Source organism: Gossypium arboreum, chromosome 1 (assembly GCF_025698485.1).
Source record: "Gossypium arboreum isolate Shixiya-1 chromosome 1, ASM2569848v2, whole genome shotgun sequence".
NCBI lineage: Eukaryota > Viridiplantae > Streptophyta > Magnoliopsida > Malvales > Malvaceae > Gossypium > Gossypium arboreum.
This window is the reverse complement of record NC_069070.1, coordinates 39347852-39355240: the sequence shown is the minus strand read 5'-3', so window position 1 is coordinate 39355240 and position 7389 is coordinate 39347852.

Sequence of the window (7389 nt, the reverse complement as noted above, 5' to 3'; positions counted from 1 at the left end):
ATGGTCTCAAGATCCGATTCATCAAATCCATAAATACCGCAAGGGCATTAGTGAGCCCAAACGGCATCACTAAGAACTCGTAGTGACCATATCTCGCTCAAGGCGCTTTTGGTATGTCCGAATCTCGGATTCAAGAATCGTAATAGCCCGATCTCAAATCTATTTTTGAGAACACCGAGGCTCCTTCAGTTGATCGAACAAATCATCGATACGCTGAATGATATTTGTTCTTTATTGTCACTTTATTGTCGACGATAGTCGATGCACAACCTCATGGTTCCGTCCTTCTTTTCACAAACAACACTAGTGCACCCTAAGGTGAAAAACTTGGTCGAGCGAAACCTCTATCCGTCAACTCTTGCAACCGAGCTTTCAACTCCTTCAACTCGGTTGGTGCCATACGATACGGAGCTATCGAAATTGGCGTAGTCCTGTACAAGCTCAATACCAAACTCTACTTCCCGAACAGTGGTAAACCCGGTAATTCTTCTGAAAAACATCCGGTATTCACAAACCACCGACACGCATTCGGTTTTATTTCTAACTCCTTATCATCAAGTATATACGCAAGGTATGCTTCGCACCTTTTCTTACATATTTCGGGCCAACATTGATGATATTACGGTTGGCAACCCTTCAAGTCCGTAGACTCAATTCAATCATCTCGTTATTTGCACACCTCAAATCAATAGTCTTGCTTTTGCAATTCACAACCGCATCATGCACGGTCAACCAATCTAAACCGAGTATAACATCAAATTCATCAAACGGCAAAAGCATCAGGTCCACCGGAAAGCAGGACCCTCGATTACTAGGGGACATTTCTTGCACACTTTGTCGACAAGCACGTATTGACCCAAAGGGTTTGACACTCGAATTACGAGCTCAGTAGACTCAACAGGTAGAGTCTTATCGGATGCTAAGGTTTCACATACATATGAATGAGTAGAGCCAGGTCAATCAACGCAATCACACTAGTATCAAAGAGAGTGAAAGTACCAAGGATAACATCGGGGAGGATGCTTCCTCTCGTGCACGGATGGCATATGCCCTAGCAGAGTACGGTCTCGGATCGAACAGCCAGACAAGGTGGCCCTCTCGACTACCACCCCTACCTCCTGAAATTCTTGGTGGTCTACCTCTAGTCGTCATTCCACTAGGTCTTGCACCTTGCATCCTATTCTTCTCATCAAGCTCGATGCAATCTCTAATGAAGTGGTCCTTCAACCGCATCCGTAATAAGCCCTATTGGTAGACTTACCCCAACATTCACCTATGTGTCTTCTCCCACATTGGGGGCATTCAGGTTTCTCTTGACGGTTATTGCCCACACTAGCTATCAAGTAGCTCTGAGTCCGTCAATGGTCGTGCTTTATAGAAATTCCCGCATCGTCCTCGATTTATTGGTGTCCTCCCTGAACTTCTTTACAGCCGAGAACGGAGCTTTACCCGTCGATCTTTTACGATAGTCTCTAGTTTCAAATTCAGCCTTCTTCTTCTCTTTTCCAAGTTCCTCCGCCTTGCGTGCTCGTTCAACTAGTGTTACGAATTCTTTTATCTCCAAAATACCCACTAGTAGCTTTAAATCTTCATTCAATCCTTCTTCAAACCTCTTGCACATAGCAACCTCATCACCACACACTCCCGTGCATACCGATCGAGTCTTACGAACTCATGTTCAGATTCGACATCTTGTCATACGGCCTTGCTTGAGCTCCAAGAATTCCTTATGCTTTTGATCGATGAACCGCTGACAAATATATTTCTTTCAAAATTCTATTTGAAAGAAATCCCAAGTAACTCGTTCGTTTGGGACTATGGAAATCAAAGTCCTCCACCAATAGTAAGTGAGTCTCGCAACAAGGATATAGCACACTTTAGACATTCATCGGTGTGCATGATAGTTCATCAAACACCGAATGGTGTTATCAAGCCGTAACTCTACCTTTCGGCATCATCAAGAATTATGGCCTGAACTCTTCAGCCCCGCTCTTCCTAATCAAGTCTGGTGGCTTACTCACCTCACGGTCAAGAATCGATGGCATTACGGGCTCTTGGGGTGGATTATTCAAATTCAGAATTGTTGGATAGCCGATTGGTTCGGGCATATTATGCAACCCACTCATTCATCATGGTAAAGAAGGCTTGTTTAGCCCCTCACCTTGATTATTCGCAGATGACCGAGGTTCAACAGCGGCGTCCTTGTGCAGAGCAGCCGCTACACTTTCAACGTCATCCGCCAAGGTTCTCTCTACATCGGGATCCATTTACTAATCAAAACAAAAAATTTTAACCGTCAGAAGTCATCACACATTTAAACATTAACATTAAGGCATGTATTGTGACAGCCCAAAATTGACCCTAGTCGGAATGTGGTTTCGGGACCACAAAACCGAGGCATAAAAATAATTTAAAATTTATTTTGATGCCTATAATATGTGTATGCTCATGTATGACATTTTTTGATGATTGATTTAGTGTTATAAAGGTGAATTTCACTAGAAAGGACTTAGTAGTGAACTTTGAAAGTACGATAGGGAAATGTGTGATGACTAATTAAAGCATGCATGCAAAACAATGGACTTGCATGTCAAATTCCCTTTTATAGGTGGTGGCGGCCATGACCAAGAATATGGGCTAAACATGTCATGAAACATGTTTTGTTGGGCATTAGGGAGAAATAATAAACAAATAAGCATGGGTAAGAAAAGAATGAAAAAAAATGTGTGTGTGAGTGTGGTATCTCCCCATTGCCGTGAGTTGTAAAGGAAGAAAGAAAAAATTTGTTCATCCTTTCTTTGAGCCAAAACTAAGGGGAAGAAGAGATTTTTGCTTCATTTTATTTGTTTAGAAGAGATCTAGAAGGAGATTTGGCTAAACTTGCACCAAGATTAAGGTATGTATGAGGTTGTGTCATGAGATTCATGCATGTTTTAGTTGCCAACTTGATGTTCATGTTAGCCATGGTTCAAATCCTTGTTATGCCATGGAAGTGGTATTTGGTCAAAGTTGATATTGTGATAAAGCCATTGCATGCTAAGTGTGAAGCTTGATGATGATGCATGCAATGATGGATTGTCTACTCTTGAAATTTCCTTGTAGCCATCTTGAGTAAGACTTTGAGTTTTCTTTTGTTTAACCATGATTGAAGTTGAAAGGGCATGATTGTGATGTATTCGCCATGATGCATTCATGAGCATGGTTCATGCTTCTTGCATGTTAGTTAAAATTTGGGTTTTGGATGGCTATGGACACCTTGAAATTGACCATGCACATATATGTATATATATGTTTGCACATGATGTTTTGGTTATGAAGTAAGTGATGAATATGTTTGTTTAAAGAAGAAAATGTTGAAGAATGTTTGTGAAATTGCAAGTACATTCGCCTAGAATACCTATGATGTGGAAATCTTGGAATTTATTGTTGATTTGGTGCAAGTATGACTAAGTATAATCGGCCATATGAATTGCTTGATGTAGTATAAAATGTGCATGACCATTGTGTACTCAAGCTAAAGGGTGGCCATATGACCATTTAAACTCCTTGTCATATTCGCCATAAGCTAGCATAATGAGGTATTAATAAATTAAATTTGTTTGAATTAGCTCAAGAGCTTAGAGGGCCACAATTGGACAAGGGGAAGGAAAAAGTGATCGAATAGCCGTAAAAGCCGTTCGACAACATCCGAGGTAAGTCCTCAAGAAGTGACCCTACTTGAATTATGTGAAATGAAATATGGATGTGTAATGATTATTGATTTATGTGTGTATGAGTATTGAATGATACCGGGCTAAGTCCCGAAGGCGATTATGCTAGTGATTACATTTGTGTTTGAGCCTTAGTAACGAAAATGAAACATGAATGTCTAATGATTATTGATGTATGTGTGCATGAGCAATTGAATGATATCCGGGCTAAGTCCCGACGACATTTATGCTGGAAATTATATCCGGGTTAAGACCCGAAGGCAATTGTGCTAGTGGCTACATCCGGACTAAGACCCGAAGGCATTCGTGCGAGTCGTTCTATCCGGGCTAAGACCCGAAGGCATTCGTGCACGTGGTTATATCCGGTTGTATTCCGAAGAAGCTTGGGCTGGAGGTGAGTGTTGGTTGCTGTAATGAATTCAATTGGTACGCTCGAAAAGCCCAAAGAATAAGGTATGTTTATATGTGCATTGGAAAGTCGACATGTTTGAGCAACATTCGCCGATCGACTAACAATTTCAGCTATTGAATTGGTTGATACCTTGTGAAAGTATATAATGATGAAGTGTGAAGTAAGAATGATTATGTGAATGTGCATTAATGAAATGATGCATTTGGCCATGTGAATGTATTGCTTTAATTAAAGCTGATTTTATTCCTTGAGACTTACTAAGCATAAAAATGCTTACCCGTTGCTTTGGCTCTCTGCTTTATAGATTGTGCTCGATAGCAATCGGATTCGGGATCATTAAAGTCGAAGTCATCTACACTATCAAAGCCTCCATTTTGGTATAATTTTGGTTGAGCTTTGAAATGGCATGTATAGGACTACCCTTGTCGGTTCAATTGTGTTGTGATGTATATGTGTAAGGCCATGCGAAAATGGCTCGTAAAAGTGAAGTACTGAACTTAGACTATTTGCGGTTTGTATATATATATATATGGTGTCATGATGTGATTATGGATTGGAAATGGGAATGTTGGTCACATGATCAGCCATTGGTATGGTTAAAATGATCATATGTGAACCTATGTATGGCAAGACTAGTTGGTTCATGGAGACTACAAACTAGGTAAGACCTACCTTAAAAACAGATGCTGCCAGCTGCAGTGACGAGAATGTGAAAAATCACCAAAATTTGTAGGAATGGTATTAAATAGTGAATAAGCTATGTAAATGAACCTTGATGAGTCTATTTTCATATGGAAGAAACGAAACGGTCATAGGAGTTACATGTTAAGAGATATTAAAGCTATTGTGAGACAGGGCCAGAACGGTTTCTGGGTCCCCTATCACAACTTTAAAAATTTACTATAAATTATCCAGAAAGAATTATGAGTCATGCCTTATATGTACAGATTCCATTTTGAGTGTAGTTTCATTAGAAACAAACGGCACCAGTATTAAAGCCCTGTACAGAGAGATATTCAAGTTGTAACGCGCGGAGGTCAGAGCAGTCGATCCCTGTAACATGGGTGACTTGAACTAATAAACTGTACCAATTGGCCTGACCAAAAATTCTAGAAATAAATCCATGGATGGATATAAGAGTCTAAATTCAGGGAAAATTTACGAAACCAGTTTCCGAGTTTTGAAACTCGAGATATGATTTTTAAGGCGACGGTGACGCAGTTTTCCAGCCTGACTGGAAATGTCAATTGGTGGGCGAAATATGTGGATTTGGCTTGTTAACCCCTCGTGTCCGACACCGGCGATGGTCTCGGGTTCGGGGTGTTACATGTATAGCTAGACTCATACGTGCTATGGTAGTCCTAGAACCGACTAAACCATAGCTCTGATACCAATAAAATTGTAACACCCCTAACCCGAGACCGTCGCCGGAGTCGAACACGAGGCGTTAACAAACTTCAAACCACTTATTAATAATTTCCCAGACAAGCTGCCAATCTGTGTACTAGTCACTTCAAAAATCATAACTTGAGATATACAACTCGAAAATCAGTTTTGTAATTTTTCCCTGAAACTAGACTCATATGTCCATCTACATATTTTTTTCTAGAATTTTTGGTCCAGCCAATTAGTACAGTTTATTAGTTAAAGTCTCCCATGTTACAGGAGTCGACTACACTGACCTTCGTGCGTTGCCACTCGAATAACTCCCTGTGCAGGGCTTCAATACTGATACCGTTTGTTTCTATAGAAACTAGACTCAAAAAGGAATCTATAAATATATGTCATGATTTCTAAATGTCTCGGGTTAATTTATAATGAATTTTCAAAGTTGGAACAGGGAATCCAGAAACCGTTCTGGCCCTGTATCACGAAAACCCAAATATCTCATAACATACAACTCATATGACCGTTTCGTTTCTTCCATATGAATATAGATTCATCAAGGTTCATTTACATAATTTATTCACTATTTAATTTCATTCCTACTATTTTTAGTGATTTTTCACATCCACATTACTGTTGCTGTCAGCATCTATTTCTAGGGTAGACCTTCTCTAACACATAGTTTCTATGATTCAACCACCCCTTTTTCATATATAGTACAAAACATAATCATGATGACCCATTCTAATGGCTGGTCATTGCCAAACATTTCCGTGCCTCTTAATGAGCATATACATACCAAATGATTATAACATTATGCTCAAAACATTTATAAGTCATTTTCGCATGGCTATTCAAAATTTTACATACCAAGTTCAAACAAAACATAATAGCCTATATATGCCGAAATGTTCTCTTAGACCATCTAAGAAAAAGATACCAAAAAGTCGCTAGTCGGTGTGATGACTTCGATGACGGTCCCGAATACGCAAAAAAGTCGAGTCCAAGAAACCTAAAATAGGTGACAAGCAAACACCGAATGAGTATATAACTCAGTAAGTCATAAGCAATGCACTACCAACCATTAATAACATTATCGCAAAAGGAAACAAAATGTGTAACACCCCGAACCCGAGACCATCGCCGGTGTCGGACACGAGGGGTTAACAAGCCAAGTCCACATATTTTGCCCACCAATTTGACATTTCCAGTCAGGCTGGAAAACTGCGTCACCGTCGCCTTAAAAATCATATCTCGAGTTTCAAAACTCGGAAACTGGTTTCGTAAATTTTTCCTGAATTTAGACTCATATATCCATCCATGGATTTATTTCTAGAATTTTTTGTCGGGCCAATTGGTACAGTTTATTAGTTAAAGTCACCCATGTTACAGGGATCGACTGCTTTGACCTTCGCGCGTTACAACTTAAATATCTCTCTGTACAGGGCTTTAATACTGGTGCCGTTTGTTTCTAATGAAACTACACTCAAAATGGAATCTGTACATATAAGGCATGACTCCTAATTCTTTCTGGATAATTTATAGTAAATTTTTAAAGTTGCGACAGGGGACCCAGAAACCGTTCTGGCCCTGTCTCACAATAGCTTTAATATCTCTTAACATGTAACTCCTATGACCATTTCGTTTCTTCCATATGAAAATAGACTCATCAAGGTTCATTTACATAGCTTATTCACTATTTAATACCATTCCTACAAATTTTGGTGATTTTTCACATTCACGTCACTGCAGCTGGCAGCATCTGTTTTTAAGGTAGGTCTTACCTATTTTGTAGTCTCCATGAACCAACTAGTCTTGCCATACATAGGTTCACATATGATCATTTTAACCATACCAATGGCTGATCATGTGACCAACATT